Here is a 19,480-nt window from a genome sequence, read left to right as displayed (position 1 = left end):
GCAGCTCTGGCAGGCAAAAACATAGTTTGCCAGTCCAGAAATAAGGGTGCCGGTGAGCTTACTGGCACCCTTATTTCCGGACCGGGAAACTTGTCATGAGGCCAAAAGTGTATTACAAATCATCTGATAGATCGAGTTAAATCTGTTGATAAACCTTCACTTTATTAGGCTACCATTACCAGTAAATAAGTGACACAAGTATAGCATTTTCCTTTTACATGCAATAGGAAAATGATACCTTAATTACACTGTGCATTCATGCAAGTGTCCCCTTTCTTGAACCAGGAAGGCACTGATTCATTATCTTCAACTTTGAGTTATTTGCAGAGCTGCGTTAACACGTGGCAAAGGCCTTTGCTGTAAAGGTGGAAATAATAGGCTAAAATGAACATCAAAATCAGGATTTTAATGGTCCTTGGTTTGTAAACTTATTTGTAATCCCACTTCGGTAAGAAATTAAAGGATGCATTGTCAGTCAGTAATTGTGATTTCAAATAATCAGATCCAATAAACAGAGCCTGGCCTCTGTCCTGGCAGAGCAATAGGGCCTCAAGAAGAATGTTTATATTTCACAGCAGCCTTCTAAAATGGTACTTTGCTTTAAAGATGCAAAATGCTTCTATTGATACCTAGGGGAGAAACACATGTGATTCAAAAGTAATTTTCACAGTAAAATGCACTGCACAAAAACTAGGTATTTGAAGGAATAAATGGGAAGTATATCTTTGGCTATGACACTACAATCCTTTGTCTGATTTAAAAAATAAAAATAGATCTGAATTCAGTGGAACTAGGAGAATTACATGTGAAAGGATATATTAAAAGGTGTCATCTAGTAGTAAATCCACATATTTTAATAGCTCTGCTTAAAAAACATAAAGGATGTCTCCAGATTTAGAATACACATATCTGAATACATAAAGCTTATTAACATCACATGTACATACCATGAATTATAAAGCAAATAAATATGCCTTTCCAATTTGAATTTCACATCTGGTGGTGTATTAAGGCTTTCTGCCACCCTAGGCCCAATAAAGTGAATGCAGCTTGCCAACTTTAATTAGCCTCTTTGTCAGACTCTGCACTGTTTATTTTAAAGACATAGGGCCTCATTACGACTTTGGAGGTAGCCATGCCCTTAATAAGGGCATGGCTACCTCCAAAGTCGGGACGGTGTTCCTTGAATGAGGAATTACCGGGCCATTCCACCCTTGGAGGACCCAGTAATTCCTCATTTAATTTACTCATCCCCATTCCCGTTTGAGCCCCCATAGGGCTCAATGGGAATGGGGAGGGAGCTAACAACGGACCCGTTGACAACAGGCCCGTTGTTAGCCCCCTGGTCCCCTCGCGGGACCGGCAAAGACATCTGGTCTGACCGACGTCCAGAGCGGGTCCCGCAAGGGGACCTCGTAATAGGGCAGAATGGGTTTAACAGCTCCGGCACCTTTACCGCCGCCATTAAACCCATTCCGCCGGCCTCCTAATGAGGCCCATATTGACTGTAATTTGGTGGTAATACCACTGAATTACTCCCAAATGGTATTACAGGTACCGTGACTTGGTCCCGTTGGTTTACCATGGGTCTACAAGTGGTGGTAGGTGGGGTAAATCCCTATTTTTCCATTGGGGATTTTTGGTGGTATTACCTCCATTGGAATTAACGGGTGGTAATTCCGACGGTTTTTGGAGGTAAAGTGGAGGATTTACATGGAGGGAAATACTCCACTTTACCTCCAAAAATCCGGAAAATTACCATTCAGTAATTTTGCCAGAGCTAATACATGTTGGGAAAAATGTAGGTAACAAAATTAACTCCACTTTATTCCCGCACAGCGAAACTCGCAATGAAGCCCCTATAGGAACCAATTATCCATGTCACTTTTTAATTTTTAGGTTTAAGTTTTTCTAAAACCCATGAAGAAAGAAAAGAGCCAAGAGAAGAGGTATAAAGAGAAAAGAGAAGAGGATCAAGCACTGACCCTTAAGGGACACAGTGAAGAAGCAGGAAAGTAGGAGAAGATTGACCAGCCCAGAAGACAGAGTACGGTCTGTGAGGTAGGAATGAAACCACCATTGGACTGAGTCCAGAAAACCTAGATTAGGAAGGTAGAAGAGAAGAATAGAGAAAACAACCATATCAAAAGTGGCAGAGAGATCAAGGAGGTCAAGAACAGATGAAGGTTTGGAGTGACTAGGCAGACAAAAGAGAATTACTAAGAACTAAAGTGAAATTTCCATACAATGGCGAGGCAGGAAACCAGACTGCAAGGAGGGTAACAAGGGGCGTGGCTTGAGCAGCCATGGAGTAGGACGTGCTTCCCGTGTAGCTCCGGAGGATCCGACAGATGATCCGAAAAAACTACCTTTGAAAATGCGCCACGGGTTCCAGAATTGATCACACACGCACGGGAATGTATGCTCTGCTCATTGTGTAAAGATTGAGAGAATCGTAAGCAGGGAGTCTGGAGGGATTGCTCGACGAACGACGGTGGCAGTTCGGTCCATTGTCACACAAGATGGCCGACAACAAAGGAAACGACACTGGGGTACCTGAAGAGGACGAATAGAGGCGGCGGCCACCGGGAAAGAACGGCAATGGCGAGGTGAAGACAGAACAAAACCCCTGGTGGCTGTGGGTCTTGGGTCGTGGAGGCTTGGGGGCTGGTCCGGACGGCAGGGGCCCGAGGGCAACAGAGGTGTGAAATGCAGGCCGCACCACGACAAGCACGAGCAGCGCTCGCTCGGCATTGATCAGCAACTAGCAGCGTTGAGAAGATGTCGCGACTGCCTTGAGATCACCACGACGGTCGGTGAAGAGCAGGAATTACAGTTAGGACACTCGGACGCTAGGGAGACCCAACGGAGACCGGAATATGGTGGCGCGAGGGGCCGTGGGCAAGAATAAGAACAAACAACCCACGATGGATATTTTTGAGAAAACACAGCAGTCTCCTGCGGCCAGCGCAACCAAAGGCCCGGTGGCACAGGCTGAGGGTGCCACAGCGGCTCATAATCATCAGATTTTAGAAGCCATCACAGAGTTGAAGGAATCTTGGGGGGTTGCGATGATGGACCTACGCACTTCCCTGGAAGCTAAAATCGAAGCAGTGGGCATCGAAGTCTCCCTGCTGAGACAAGATGTCAGGGGACTGGCGGAATGCACAAGCTGCCTGGAGGGTGCGGTGAAATCTAACACGAACACCAGCACCAACAATGCAAAGGAGATCCATGTCCATAAACAACAAGTGGCCAACTTGGAGTCTCGAGCAGAAGAAGCAGAGGGGAGAGCGAGGAGAGCGAGGAGAAACAATGTTCGCGTGGTGGGCTTGCCGGAAGGCGAAGAAGGCCAGGACCCGACTGATTACATTGAGAACTTACTCCTACAAGCAATTGGGGCCGGTACACTCTCGCAGGGTTTTGCGGTGGAGCGCGCACATAGGGCCCTTAAAATACTCACATGGAATGTGCGGGGGCTTAACAGCTATTTAAAAAGGAACAAGGTTATGCTGTATCTGTGCAGGCAGAAAATAGACATTGCATTGCTGCAGGAAACCCACCTCACACGTGAGAGGATGGACATGATTGCGGGAAAGTGGAAAGGGGTGTTGGTGGGCTCATCTTACTCGGCCTACGCAAGAGGAGAACTTATATGGGTAGCGCCACATGTCCCGTTTCAGCGGTTGCAAGTGGTGGCTGAGACAGACGGGAGGATGGTTATGCTGAGGGGATTGGTATAGAACAGGAAGATAAGTATTGTTAACACGTACGCCCCGAACGAAAACACAGCGGCGTACATTAGGACACTGAGTGCGAATCTGAGCGGGTGTGTGAGTAGCGCGGTGATCTGGGGAGGGGACTTCAACTGCGTACTGAACCCGAGGGTGGATAGATCGGATGGGAAATTAGATAAACCGGCCCTTGCAGCCAGGGCGCTACAGACACTGCTTGATGACTTTGGGCTGGAAGATGCATGGAGAGTGTGGCACCCTGGGGAAAGGCAATATTCGCATTACTCAGCCCTACAGCAGTTATCAACGAGGCTGGACTATGTCTTTGCATAACCTGACATGATAGCGAAGATGGCATACATAGAGTACAGGGCCAGAGTCCTCTCGGACCACTCGGCCCTGATTCTTGCATGGCAATATTACCCCCCGAGGGTGAGGATCCCGACATGGGGCCTATGAGCGGAGGCGTTGAGGGACCCCTTCTTCAGAGAGGACTTGCGGGAGGAGATAGTAAACTATTTTGAAACCAACACTGGGAGTGTGGACTCGGCGGGGACATTATTGGAGGCCCTTAAGGTTGTTATGAGGGGGGCGGCCATGGCGAAATCCAAGGGCCTACAGAGGGGGGTTTCGGCTGAACTGAGGGAGACGGAAGTAAAACTGGAAGAGGACTTAAAAGCTGGGGATGATACAGCGGAGAAACTAGATTTGATACTTAAGCTACAGCAAAAATATGCAGAATATTGGGAGAGGTTGTGTAACCTTAATTATAAAAGGTACATAAAGAGACAGCATGTGGGAGGCGATAAACCGGGGAGACTTTTGGTGTGGTTATATAAGAGTGAGAGCCACAATTAGAACTATAGAGAGGGAAGATGGTAGCATAGAGGATACCCAGGAGGGAGTTAATCAAGCTTTTGTGGATTACTATAAAGGGTTATACGGGGAAGACGGAGAAAGCAGCCACGTAATGATAGAGGAAACGCTGGAGGATATGGGGCTGCCCAAGAAAAGCGAGGAGGAAAGAGAGGAATTGGACTCCCCGATTACCCTGGAAGAACTGGGGGAGGTGGTGAGGCAGTTGCCTACTAGTAAGACCCCGGGGACAGATGGGCTCCCAAGCTAATTTTATAAGGTATATATAGAAGAGGTCCTCCCCTCGCTGTTAGAAATGATAAACAACGCATTTGAGATGGGCCGCTTACCAGAGTCACTGAGAGAGGCTCTCATAGTACCTCTCCCTAAACCAAATAAAGCTGGGCGTAGCTGTGGCTCCTTTAGACCTGTGTCGATGCTGAACCAAGACGGCAAGATACTGACTGCAGTCCTGGCGAATAGACTGAAGAGGGTCATTAGCAAGATAATACATACAGATCAAATGGGCTACGTCCCCCATAGAAACATTACCAATAATCATAGGTGACTCCAGAGGATCATTGAGTTTGGCAGAGGAAGGGATGAGGAAATGGCAATCGTGTCCTTGGATGAGATCAAGGCCTTTGACTCCGTCAAGTGGCCGTGGCTGCTGGCGGCCCTGAAACACTATGGGTTAGGGCCTGGCTATGTGAGGTGGGCGAAGATTTTGTACAGTGAACCACTGGCTAGAGTTAAGACAGGATCTGCGATTTCAGAGAAGTGGCAGCTTAGCAGGGGTACTAGACAGGGATGCCCGTGGTCTCCTATGCTCTACATACTGGCAATGGAACCTCTTGCGATCTATCTGCGGCAACAATATGACACTATAAGCATTGAGGTGAAAAGGGAGCGGCATCTGATTTCCCTATATGCAGATGACATGCTGCTGTATCTACGATTCCCAGAAGAAAATCTCCAGTACATCCTAGAAGTGATGGAGAGATATGCTGTGTTGTCTGGCATAGCAGTGAATCCCCAGAAGTCCAGCATGTTCCCATTTTGGGGGTACAAGGGGATTTCATCGGAGTGATTACCTGTATTGCAAGTGCCATGGGCGGTTCGCACGTTTCGGTACTTGGGAATTAATATAAACCACACTGTGGAAGAGGAGCACAAGTGTAACACAAAAGTAGCCATTAGAAACATCGAGAAGTGCATGTGGTTTTGGGCGAAGCTGCCTCTGGCGATGATGGGACGGGGAGCGATGCTAAAGATGGTGGTCCTGCCGAGGCTCCTACATTACTTCGGGAATATACCTTACATGATTCCTAGGGGGTTTTTCACTAAACTAAATAGCATGTGTAGGGACTTTCTGTGGCACGGCACGCGAAACAGAGTGGCGTTGTGGAAGCTTCAGAACTTCCATGACAAAGGGGGAATTAAGCTGCCCAACTACGAGGCGTACTATTTGGCGAGCCAGTTGCAGTATGTTGCCAAATGGCTATCTGATGAAGAGACCTTCGAACACAGGTTGCTTGGGCGGGATTGTACACCTTTTTATTTGAAAGAAGTCATGTGGGCACCCAGAGCGGAAATGGGGGGGTGCCCTAAAATGATGCTACTAGAGTGGAAGGTGTGGCGCAGGGCATGCCAAATGATGGGGGACCCATCCCCATGCTTTCCGCAGATGCCATTGGTAGTACTGACAGGGGCGGATGCTCAGCTGCGACTGATACTCCGGACCCACTGGAAACCGGCTGGGGTGGCAACGATGGGGGCCATCTGGCATGAGGGCTCTAGTGTTACTTTTGAGGGGCTACAGGAAGTAGCTGGGTTGCATGAAGGCCAGTACATTACGTACCACAGAATGGTACAGAGGATTAAGAGAACATGGCCTGAAACTGTGCTGGGGGAAGAATTCGACGCTGCCATAGACGTGATATATGATATAGCTGAGGGGGGTCATAAGATTTCCAGACTGTATGAGATGTTGATGTCGAAAGTGGGGAAGTAGGTCACGCAGTTGAGGATGGACTGGGAAACGGAGGTTGGGGCCCAAATGGGAGATGGGATGTGGAAAAGGGTGCAGGGGTATCATAAGAAGGTGTCTAGAAACGCAAGGCTCAAACAGATACAATTGTACATAACACACAGGGCTTACATGACGCCTTGGAGGATATCGAGGTTTGAGAATCCAGGTCGGCAAGCATGCCCCAAATGTGACGAAGAGAACGCGGGCATGGTGCATATGTTCTGGTCATGCCCGATCATAGAGAGGTTCTGGAGGGGTGTAAAGGAGAAACTAGAAGGAAAGGGGTCAAGATGTTAGTGGATACGGTGTGGGCATGTCTGCTGGGGGGGTTCCCAAGACCACAGAAACTCAGGCACGTAAGCAAACTAAGGGACCTGGTTTATGTGCTAGCAAAAAGGAGTATTGCCATGGGATGGAAGTCATGCCATGTGCCGAGGATAGAGGTGTGTTGGAAGGACTTGCAAAAATGGGCAGAAGCCGAAACCACGGCATGGCAAGAAGCGTGTTGCAATGGGTTGGGGGGGGGGAAATGAGTCCCTGATGGCCTGGAAATCACTGATAGCTGGACTGTTTGGGTCATTGGATGACCCGACTGAGCCTGTGGAGGAGGTGACCGAACCACAGGGTGTGGAAACTGAAGGTTCAATGCAATAGACTCGCAAGGGGGGTGGTGTAGAGGGAGTAGTGATTAGGAATTTTAAAAAAAAGTGTATTGAAACTGTTGGAACATGCACAATTTGTTTGGTTTATTGTTTGTTTGTGAAATTTAATAAAAACTTTTTTTTAAAAAAGGAGGGTAACAAAGAGTGTGCATTAATGAAGGAGGAAACTTGAAGATTAGCAATACGCTCAAGGAGTTTACAGAGAAAATCAAGAAGAGAAATAGGGCGAAAATTAGAAGGCCCTTAAAAACCTAGAAACGCTAAAAACAGAATACATCCTCAAGAAGTTCAAAACGAATATGCAAAAGTGGCTCCATGAACAAAAGATCTAACTAAAATATGCCTGCACACATTTACTAAATAACCTTCCCTCCCCACCCATGACTCCTATACTTGACTCTACCACACTTCTACCTTGTGACTAACTTTCGCCCCAGGCTACGTCTAGATATTACCAGAGAACTTTGGCTATGCCTGCTTTGAGGCTGCGAAAGGTTACCAGACCCGTACCTACAAAAACTGGTTTTAGGTTTGTTGCAATATGATTAAAGTTAAAGCAAGAAAATGTCTATGACTCATGATCTCTTAGCAAAAGTGTCACCCACACTATGTAACCCAGCTGTTAGCTGAAATATTGTATGACAGACTGTAAGTAAGTAGGATAATTGTATCTGTAATCTCATCCCATGCTGCCTATTCTTTATGCATATGTCACACAAGCACTTTGAAGCAGTACCCTTGAAAATGACTCTCTACGGATTTTTAGTAGGCTCATGTCATGCTCAGCATCTCCTTCTTTGGCATTGCTTGCATCCGCCTAAAAATGACGAGCAACATTGCAATTAAGCGATAATAATGCATTGCTGGGGCTGAAACGGGTTGGTACGGCCCTGGGTCCGAGTTAATAGGCCTGAATGTAACCCGGGATGCAGATAGCCATGTGTTTTGTATGAATAAATGGGAAGTCTTGCAGCGTCCCATATATTCCTACAAAAAAATGATGCAAGATGGCCACCACGGAGCTGGAACACAGGGATCCCAGCATGGCAACTCTTCCATTTTCAAGACCTAGTTGCAGCAGCGGGGGTGATGGGTGCACCGCCGTGACTGCTGAAGGCATCAGGTAAGTGGGGGAAGAGAGGGATGGGAAATAGAAATGGATGGAAGGTGTGGAGAAGATGGCAGGGCAAGTGAAACAGCTCTCCTACCATGTGCACTGAAAAAGCTCCTAATGCCTCCACAGTATGTATCCATAGATATTGTAGCTTCCAAATGATGGTTGGACCAGCTGAGGTTCTCAGAGAATCTTATCCCCAAGTAATCATATGAGGACACCTGCTCCAGGACATGACCAGTAACTTCAATATTTAGTTTAGGACATTTAGCAGACCAAGGCCTAAACACCATAGTTTTAGTTTTTTTCCATGTTGAGCACAAGACACAACCCGTTGCATTTGCTCACAAAGATGGCTAAATTATGCTTATGGCCCATAGGTGTAGCAGACAAAATCACTGCATCATCAGCAAAGAACAACACAGGAAACCTGTCAGATCCCAATTTAGGGGGGTCACGACACAACGCCAATAGCTCAGCAATGATCTAGGGCACACAGCCCTGGGGAACCCCCCCTTTCTATGTCCAAACGTTCAGTGCGCTCTCCTCCCAGTCCCGCCTAACTGCAGCCTTGTTGTTAGTATAGAAAGATCTGATTTTAGCCATTAAATTCCTAGGAATACCTTTTTCCGAAAGAACATCCCATAATATTCTTCTTGGTACGCAGTTAAACGGCATCCGTAGGTCAACAAATATTGCATAGACTTTAACTTGACTAAGTGTAATATACTTGGAAAGTATCAAGCCAAGCCTAAAACACTGATCTGCTGTGATTACACCCCGCTAAAAACCAGCTTGTAAATGACTGATGGCGTATCAGTTGCAAGCCCACTTTTTCAAATGAACAAGCAACGCCTTTGCATATATTGTGTCTGCAGAATCCAGAAGGGAAATTGGTCTATAATTTTCTGGTTGAGTCCTGTCACCTTTTTTTGGGCACAATTTCTGCCTCCCGCCACAATTGGGGAGTTACCATTAAAAAAATGTCTTTCCCCTTAAAATCCTTGCAAGGTCGATCATTAATATTAGTACCCGGCGAGGGACAATGAAATTGTAACATGCAATCTCATTGGCCCTCGCCGGGGCATTATCCGACCGGGAGTCCCTCTCCCCATAAAGTTCCATCCTCCTTTCTGTCCCCACATGGCTGGAGGCTGCCATCTTCTCCTGCCGAGGATCAAGGTAAGTGATGTTCTCTCCCCGCACCCTCCAATCCAAAGAATTCTCTTTACGCCCCCCTAACCCCACTTACCTTCTTTTTTGTCCTTTTCAGGAGCGGATGCACTGGGAACACTCTGCCCCGATCCGTGACAGGCCACTGGAACTTAGTAAAGAAGTTCACTTCCCTTATCTGAGTATCAGACCTTTTCATTTCACCCCGCAACACTATTCCACTTAGCTACAGGGCTGGTTTTGTGGAAGTGTTGTCACAGCTATATTCACAGGACAGTGGAACGTAGATAGTAAGCAGAGGCACAGGAATTCTGGTCATCATATTCTGTGGTGCAGTTATTATGATGCAATTATCATCATTACACGAATGATGTGAGGAATGCTCTCCTGCACATTGAATTACTTCATTGAAGTGCTCTTATTGGCATGTCTTCTGACACAGTCCTTTAGTTGTCATTATTCCATCTGCAAATGCATTCTATCTGATGTTGTTTGCTAGCCACATCAGTTATGATAAGTGATATTTGTTTTTTGTAATACACCTGAGTGTTTTTTTTCAAATGGCATGAGACACTTTTGCGTTGTAGAAATGTCAACAAATGAATAGCCACAACTGACAGGCCGATTCATGGAATTAATGTGCGCTGAAATTTTCTGCGTAAGCGTGCGAATCGCAGCGCAAGTGCGAAAATCGCAGTGAAACCCGCGCACATCGATTCATGGAAGTCCGTGCGCGTGTAAATCCATGGATGTGCGCTGAAATCCTGCGTGGCGCACGCGGGCGCACACTTCACCAAACAGCATGCGCTACGCGCACAGCGAAAGCACACATAGTGCGGCGCAAACAACAAAAGTAGGCGGAACATGGGGCATACCACGCGGAATGGGGAACAACGCGTGTAAATGTGGGCGTTACGGGGGAAGTACAGGAGGCAAATGCGTGGAACGCCCACATGCACGCCTACAACATGTATTCATGGAATCGAACAGGGCGAACACGTGCGTCAAAAAAGACGTGCTAATCCGGAAACACATACGCCAGCAGGAAGCAGGCGTACACGGACCTGCGCAGCATAAAAGTGCGCGCAAACAACAAACAAGCTCAGACGCTACGATGAGTATACCGTTCCTCGCAGCAGTGGTCGTGGGATACCGGAGGAGGATAGTCAGGGCCAGAATTTGTACACCCAGAACCAGCCTTTTTGGGCTGCCTGATGACCAGGTGTATGGGAGGTACAGGTTTCCAACTCACATAATAATCGACCTGCTGAGTGAGTGGGAGGATGACTTCACATCACCCACCCTGTGCTCCCAATCACTGAGCCCCTTAGAAAAGGTGCTCAATATACTGCACTTCTTGGCTACTGGGTAATTTCAGCGGACAGGTGCCATAGTGGGGGGGTGTCACAGACCACGCAGTCATGCTGCCTACTCCAGGTCTTGGCCATCATGACTACACGGCCATCAGTCCGCAGGCACATATACCTGCCCAGAACACCTGCAGAAAGGCAGGCTGTTGTCCAGGATTGTTACGGGGTGGCACACTTCCCCAAAGTGCTAGCTGCCATTGATTGCACCCATGTGGCTCTACGTCCTCCCAGGGCATCAGAGCACATCTATAGAAACCGCAAGCACTGGCATTCCATCAACGTGCAGGTAGTATGTGATGCCAAGGGAATCATCACCTCAGTATATGCCAACTATCCAGGGTCCACCCATGACAGTTTCAAATACAGAATGTCAACCCTAAACCGGGACCTAGAAGCTGGGCGGCATGGAGATACATGGCTGCTTGGTGAGTATAAATGCCACTGCACATGCATGCATGTCAGATACTGAGTAATGTCACAACCCCACTAATGATACCCATCATCACCTCCCCAGGGGACAGTGCCTACCCTCTGAGCACCCACATGATGACGCCAATTCGGAACCCCACCACACCACCCGAGGTAAGATACAACACAGCTGCTCATATTGCAACCCGAGGCATAGTGGAGCGCACATTCGGAGTGCTCAAGTCGCGCTTTCGCTCCCTTGACTGTTCTGGTGGGCAGCTGCTATACGCTCCCCCAGTAGTGAGCAGGATCATAGTGGCAGCATGTGTCCTGCACAACATTGCAAGATGCCGGGGCCTGCTGGTGGACATGGTGGTGCCCCCACACCCCCAACCACATGCACGGCTGCTGCGCATGGGAGGGGAATGGGCACATGGTGAGGCAGCCCGTACGCAGCTGGTGGCTAATTACTTCACCTAAAGTCACACCCCTGTGGAGTGCACACAGCCCTGGCACATACCAGCTGACAATCAATGATGTTGACATAAGGAACAGTCAACTGTCACACCATACTAGCCTGAGATTGGTCACCTGGAAGTGTTACATTGTGTGCATCCCTACCTACCAAAAGACAACCAATGCTGTGTCATTAAAAGACATACATTCATGCTGCATGAATGACTACCCCCTAGCAAAATACAACATGAAAATAGCACCATGTCACCCAACCCCTGCCCATCTCCGCCACCCAACACACGATGCATGTCATGCAATGTGAAAGCAAACAAAGCAATGCACAAGACCTGACACAAGTGTCACAAAGTGCACTGTCCCAAATGGAAACAGCCCACAGACAATATGCTCCCAGTATTCAATAACAAACAGCACACATGACCAAATACTTACCACCAACACAATACAGCAACACAGTATGAAACATTGCAAAAACATGACAGTACAAAGTCAAAGTAATGGTAGTCTTACAACCTGAATAAGCCATCACATCGACCCCTTCCAACTGCAGAGTGTTGCTGCCACGCAAAGTGTCAGTGTACTGCATACAACATGAACTCCATCTGCAAAGGAAACGGTCTTGTGAAGACATGAAGAAGGTACCTGCGAATTTTGAGGAAGACATGGATGCACAAGCACATATCAATACACCATGCAGTGTTCAATACAACAACAATACCCACTAGGGATGTCCACACAGTATTGACTGCAGACTGCCCACACAGCTCATGGGAGCCCAATGTCACCGTGTAAGTCACTGTCACTTGGTCACACTTTTTGCAAGCCCATGGAAATGGGAAGCAGGAGGGGTGTGTGTGTCACGAACCCAAGCATCTAATCCAAACTCAGGACAAGCCTGCATGTGCCCAGCCGGAATACACAGTGGATGCCCACGGGAGCCACACAAGGCAACACACTGTAAAAAAAAATAATAATAAATAGAAAAAATCAAAAGTGGGGGCCAGGGGAGGAGGCCACCCAGGAGGTTCGAGGACAGGGTGCACACCAACTCCCACCTGCGTGGACATTGCGAAAAAAAAATACCTACATGGGCTCATGGCCTGCACGGCTATGCCATTGTGGAGAACTGGTGTTGGTCTCTTCACCCTCTACTGCTGCATCAGTAGTTGGTGGTGTTATGGGAGGCAGCCCACGCAAAGCCCTGGTATGGTCCTCCATGGCAGCAAGCATGCAGGTCTGGAAGGTCTGATTCTGGAGGATGATAGTGCAGAGATCACAATGCAGCACCTCATGGGTTACCGGCATTTCGGCACACATGGCCTCGCGTGATGCCCGGATCTCCACACGGGTTGCCTGCAGCTCAGCTGAGAGCGAACGTGTGAGCTGCTCCGGCTGCTGTTCTGCCCTAAAATTTCAGGAAGCCTCAAGTTCAAGCGGAGTCTCCCTGACGTTATGGAGTTCTACCCTCAGGGCTTCCCTGTGGCCCTGTGACTCTATTGATATGGCTTCGCGCAGAGTCTCCAGTGCCGCCCGTCTGTCCCTGTTGGACAACAACATGTCTTCCCTGTGTGATTGGCAAATGGAGTCTGTTGCCTGCTGTTGTTGCTCCATCTGCCTTTCAGGGGGGATAATGGAAGTGGCCACCCTCTCCATTGCCTCAGCCATCATTTCAACTGATGCTGCCTGTTGGGTTGCCATACCGTACATGGAGTTTTCCCATACAGTATTGGTCGGTGGCACACGGCCACCGCGTCGTCGGGCACTACACCTATTTGGGGCAAGGCGATCTCCACCTTGCTGTGCTGGCACTGCCTGAGGCTGCAGGACTGCATTCCCCCTCTGATCTGCTGGCCGAAGAACAGGATCAGATGTTGTGGAGTGTGACCCTGCATCCGTAACCGCCAAAGGCAGACCTACCAACACTGACATCCCCATAGAGGGTTCTACCCCTGGTGCAGGTGGGTTGGACAGAACAGAATCCCTGCCAGAAACACTCACCTGCGACAGCACATAAGTCTCATCATCCGATTCAGCACCTGAATAGAGGTCTGGGGAGGTGCACCCAGAGACACCCCTGGACAGTATGGTCTGCAGTAACAAAGGGTTTTCACTCACCACCACACCACGTCCTCCACTGGTGCCCGGTTGTGGCTGAGATCCCTCCTGGGTCTGCACCATCTCCTCAACCTCACCAGCATCAAGTGCATCATCACCTGCAAAAACATGAAATACAACAAATGGAAACAGGCATGAGCACCATAGCACACACATAGGCCTGACAAGACAGAGATCCTGTACATGATTTACACATGACCCACATGACTATAACCCTGGCATGCATGCACTGTCAATGAGTTGGAAGGGGAGGCAAAAAGCAGACACTGAGGACACCAAGATGGAAAAGCAACACACTTGCACATGGTGGGTAGCACTGGCATCACACATTAGCCTGTGAGTGGCATGTCCAATACATATACATGACACATGCCAGCACACAGATGGCATGTAGCATAGCCATGGTACATTAGACAACTACAGCGATATGTCAGTGAATGAGTATTGTCACCCATCCATGTGAGACATGATGAGATGAAAAATCCTAAATAGTGTGGCAAAATATGCATGTGCAACACACCCAGTGTACAATAATACAGTGATTGTTGGCAGATGTACACATCAATGGTTGGTCACTTTAACATGACAGGAAACAACTATCATGTTCCACATGCAAACAGGCCCTAAAAATAAATGTGAGCAGGCCAATACTCTATCGGCCTGAATGGTCTAATCATGCACATAACCAGGTAACAAATGTGGCCCAATTTGTGGTGTAATCAATGACAGAAGCATGTCACACATGTGGCACTAGGGCTGAAAAATGCATAGCAAAAATGGGAGAATTGAAACAATCAGCCTGAATGAACACTGAAAAAATCTGAACAATGTTGTTGCAAGATGATAGTTCAAGGGCAACTGCAGTAATGTGGCGCTAATTGGCTACTGTGGGCAGAAGGGATACTGTCATACCCAAATCCAAGGCACATGAATGTATTGGAGGAAGCACATGGGTGACCCATAACACTCAGGAGTACACACCCTCACCTGGCACTCAATCAGAACTCGTGCCCCCAAACAACATACACATGGATTACACACACATGCATGGATACCCACCGGACAATGCGTCGTAATCAGGTAGGTCTCCCACACCTTGGATCTGTTCCTCTGTGACGAAGGTCCCAGCAACAGACTCATATTCAGTGAGTTGGTTGTCCTCTGGTGGAGACCCAAGCCAGTCACCAGAGTAGAGGCATGATTTGAGGCCAGCTTGTTCTTTGCTCTGCGTTTCAGGTCATTCCACCACTTGTAGCAATCATCAGCTGTGCGCCTCACAAATCCAAGGGCACTTATGTGGTCCGCGATGGTCTGCCAGTGTGCCCTACGTTGACCAGGTGTGGTCTTGCACCCTGCAGTCACCACCATTTCGCGGCTACGTGCCAACACATAGGCCACAAGTGCATCAAGTTCGGCGTCATTAAAGCTAGGCTTCCTTGACGTGACGGAGTGTGTAGCCGTGTCTGGGGTCTCAGCCTGTAGTGCCAGAGCACCCTTCTTCTTTTTCAAACGTGGTGCGGATCCTGAGTGGCTTACGCCGCTCTGGTCAGTAGGGGCAGAAGCGCTGGTGGACTGTGTACTAGGAGTGTGCAAAGGCACAATGACCATAGGTCTTGGTGCAGGCATTGGCTGCAGGGTGATGTTGGCAGGGCAACGTTGGTTTGATGTTCCTGGACCGGCACTGTCCCGGCTGGGAGACTCAGAGCTGGGGTGGATAGAGCTGCAGCTGCCCCTGCAGCCTCCCCACCCTGTCTACTTGGGGCAGCAGATGACATTGCTGCCCCAGATCCACATGGCCTGGTGACACCAACTTGCACCGCCACACGTGGCTTAGACTTGCTGACCTGGAAGTCAGCCTGGGAGTCTTCCTGTGCCAGTTCAGGTGCCACAATGGGCCGGTCCAACAAGGGCTGAGCTGGGATGGTGTCAGCTATGTTTCCCACAACCATGGGGGGTGGGGCATGGGTGTCCTTGATTGGTCCTCCACACATGGGGGTCTAGGGGCACCCTGCAAATCCTGGCCACGTCCCCTACCGCGCCCACCACGGCCACCTTTTGAAGGTCAGCCACCTTTGACTCCCTTACCGCTTGGTCGCCTCGCAACCATGGCACTGTTGTTGTTGTGCGTATGGGAGTAGCAGTAAACTATTGTCCTGGGCAATTGGGGGTGAAAGGGGTAGGGTACTAGATGGAATTCGTACCCTAGTGCTCTAGCAATGCTGTCTGTGACCCCTGGGGGAAGATGACGGGTCACGCAATGCACAGGCACCCCAAAAACAAAAATGAACGTGCACGCAACCCCTCGTAGACCACGTGCGTGGAAAAATGAACCCGCACTATACTGTGGCACCCAGATACACAAAAATAAGCGTACGCGTAATACACGCAGCCTACAATGACCTCTGAAGGGGTACGAGACACACGGGGCAAGCACAGTTAGTAAATACGTGCACAACTCACTGTATGCCTGGAAAAAGAACATGAAAAAGACGCGCATTGGCAACTGTCATGATGCCTACCCCCGGGCATCAGGACCAAGCCCATCAGCTCCGGGAGCAGGAATCCAGACACTTATGAAAACATCAACAGCCCCGCCTGGGGGCTGTTTGGGTTCAGTCCTGGCGCCCCAGGCACCAGGCTCATCATAGAAATCAGTCCTGGCGCCATAGGCCTGGATGGGACTATTTTATTACAGGGACTATTTTTTACTCAGGCGTGGTTCTAGGGAACTTCTTACCTGGAACTACTTTGGAGGCTATTTAAACCAAGCCCGAACAACAGCACACGCTTCGCGTTATTCTGCATCCAGAATCGTAACGCTCACCATGCCTGCAGTCTGCATCCAGCCTTCTGCCACGCCCGCCTCGAATCTGGAGCTCCTAAAACAAAGAGGAAAGAAAAGGACAAGGTTAGAAAACAAACTTTTTTCGAATTCCTCACCTGATTCCGGATCCATCTCGCCTCCGGACCTGGAAAGAACATTATTTCAGTACGCGTCGCATCTCCAGCTGCAACGCCGCGCCATACTCACCAGTCCTCGCAGCATCTTTCGATTCGGCGCTGCCTCCATCATTTCTTCTCCGAACTCCGGCACCTGAGGGACAAAAGAAAACAACAAGGTGAGCCGAGAAAACCAACAAATATAACTCTTATCACCATAGACTTACCTGATTTACCACCAGAGGCATTATTCTATAACTCTCCACATCTTCATGTGCCGGACCTGCAAAGAGAGAGAGAACAACACATTAAACACGTGCAACATTTACCGGACAGCGTCGGGTAATACAGACTCTTACCTGATCGCCCCAGCTGCCACGAGGGCATCTTCTCACGATCTCAGCTGCAAGACAAGGAAGGAAGGGGGGACAAGAGTGAAACATCGGACATTTTGAACTCTAGGAACTTGATACTTATTGGACCTTGCCAGGAACCTCAGAGTCAATACTCTCCGGAACTCTCCCATGCCTTCCAACCAGTGAAGTAACTGGCATCAACGCGCCCCTGCAATCCATGCAGGATGGAGAGCTCATCTTTCAAGAATATAAGGTGAGATTGCTGAGAGGGCACTTCAGAGGTGATTAGTTGGGAGGACTGTGGGGGGTGCCATCACTTGAATACACAGGTTGCTAAATCCATCTCTCCACTTGCAGGAGAATACTTCTACGGGTCACGCAGACAAGATTAGGAGGGCCAGTCCAGTCAGTCATCTCTGCACTACGCATCACGTTGGTGGAGACTGCAGCCGTCCGGATCCGACCGACACCCCTGTGGGAGCCAGGTGAGCATAACAGCAACACCCCAGCCAAAAGAAGAATTGTACGCTGTCTGAGGAAACAGGACAAAAGAAGAAGTGAACGCTGTTTGAGGAAACAGGCACAACAAAAAAATTGAACGATGTCAGAAGTAACAGGGAGTACGAACTTGAAACGCTGTGAAGTAATCGCGTGTGAACCGACAAGAAGTACAAAATTCACCCACTCGCTCTCCACGAAAAGCACATACAAGTAAATGGCGTCCTACACGTATCTTTTAAACCGGACCACACGTACGACGTCACTTACGCGTGTACGCGCTAAGGCCCTTTCCTCCAATTACAAGAGCTGACACTCGGACGTGCAGTTTTTGCACGTGTACGATGAACATGCACCCGTGTTGAAGGAAACGCCCTTGCGCGTCACGTCACAGACGCGTTTACGCGCTAAAGGGCCTTTGGTCCAATGAATTTGCGTACGCGCTGTGTATTCACGTGCTGATTCACTATGCACCCGTCACAAGGGAAACACCCGTGCGCATAATGTCACAGACGCACCGCGCTAAGGCCCTTTCCTCGAATTACATGATGACGTGCAATTTTTTCACATGCCAAATCACTCCTTATCAAGCTGGCCATGCTACAACACACGGAGACCACGCTCCTGCTCAGAAGGCCGAATTACTGCCCCAAAGAGCCCCGAGCACGCTCCCACCTGCCATCTGCTGCTGCCTGCCTGCCTACGGCCCACGTGCCCTGCTATTTGCTGCCTGCATGTCAGCCAGGGGTGAAGTTGCTGTGACCACCCTGCTGGAACTGAAGACTCCCGACTGGGATACCATCGCTCCACAACCAAGCCCCAGGACCCAGTTGCCCACCCACACCTGCCTCTGGGGTTGCCATGTCGGGCACAACACCATCTGGCACCACTGGCAACCCCCAGCCAGAGAGGCATAGGGCCACCAGCTCCAGTGCCAGGGAAGTTGGAGTCCTGGTGGAGCAAGTCCTGGGGCAGTATGATGCCCTCTTTGGAAGTTTGTGCACCGACTATGAAGGACGGACCAGGATCTGGATGGACATCGTGACTGCCATCAACGAGGAGGGGGTAGCAGTCTGTGACATCAAACATATCAAGAAGCGCTGGGAAGACTTCAGGTCCAGGACCCTCGACAAGGCCCGGTGGCTCTTGAAGGCAGCGGATGCCAAGGGGCACCGGGGCCAACTGTCCGACCACCAAATGAGGTTCCTGGAACGCATAAACCCAGCGCCACAGGTCTTTGAGAGGCAGACCTGTCTGGAGTAGAGCGGTAAGTGTACATGCATACTGGTTGGACGCTGTATGTGTCGTGGTGTGCCAGTAGTGTGTAGGTTGCACATGTGTTTCTGTAGGGCCATGTATGGATGTGTATGTACAGGGGCGTGAGGCTGACACATGCGAGTCCGCTCATGTGTGAGACACATGGATGGTGTATGTGTGGATAAGCATGCAGGCCAATTGCAGATGTGGGAGCACACATGTTTGAATTACTGTGTATGTACGTTGGCATGGTTGTGGTGTCACACATGGATGTTGGTTCCAGCTGCATGTATCTGCACTGTGTACATGTGCATGTGTGTCTATTTGAGAAGTGTGCAACTGTGATGCAACATGGATGCATGTGGCACTGACATGTAGAAGGCTGAATGCCAGATGTGACATGGATTGCAATTTCATCACTCTGACAGTTGGTGGACATGCACAAATGCATGAAAGTGTGTTGGTGTGTGTGCATGTGTTGTGTACTCCCCG

General features: G+C 49.1%; 1 protein-coding gene across 1 annotated transcript in view; it reads right to left on the bottom strand.

Moving 5' to 3' along the window:
* Positions 1–19,480, bottom strand: part of C2PH3orf20 (chromosome 2p C3orf20 homolog) — a 746,030-nt gene that overhangs the window by 347,041 nt on the left and 379,509 nt on the right. The gene's annotated exons all lie outside the window — the stretch shown is intronic.

This window comes from Ambystoma mexicanum, chromosome 2p, assembly GCF_040938575.1.
Source record: "Ambystoma mexicanum isolate Mex_15411 chromosome 2p, UKY_AmexF1_1, whole genome shotgun sequence".
In the NCBI taxonomy this organism is placed as follows: domain Eukaryota; kingdom Metazoa; phylum Chordata; class Amphibia; order Caudata; family Ambystomatidae; genus Ambystoma; species Ambystoma mexicanum.
Note: the sequence above shows the minus strand (reverse complement) of the source record. Positions and strands in the feature narration are given on the sequence as shown.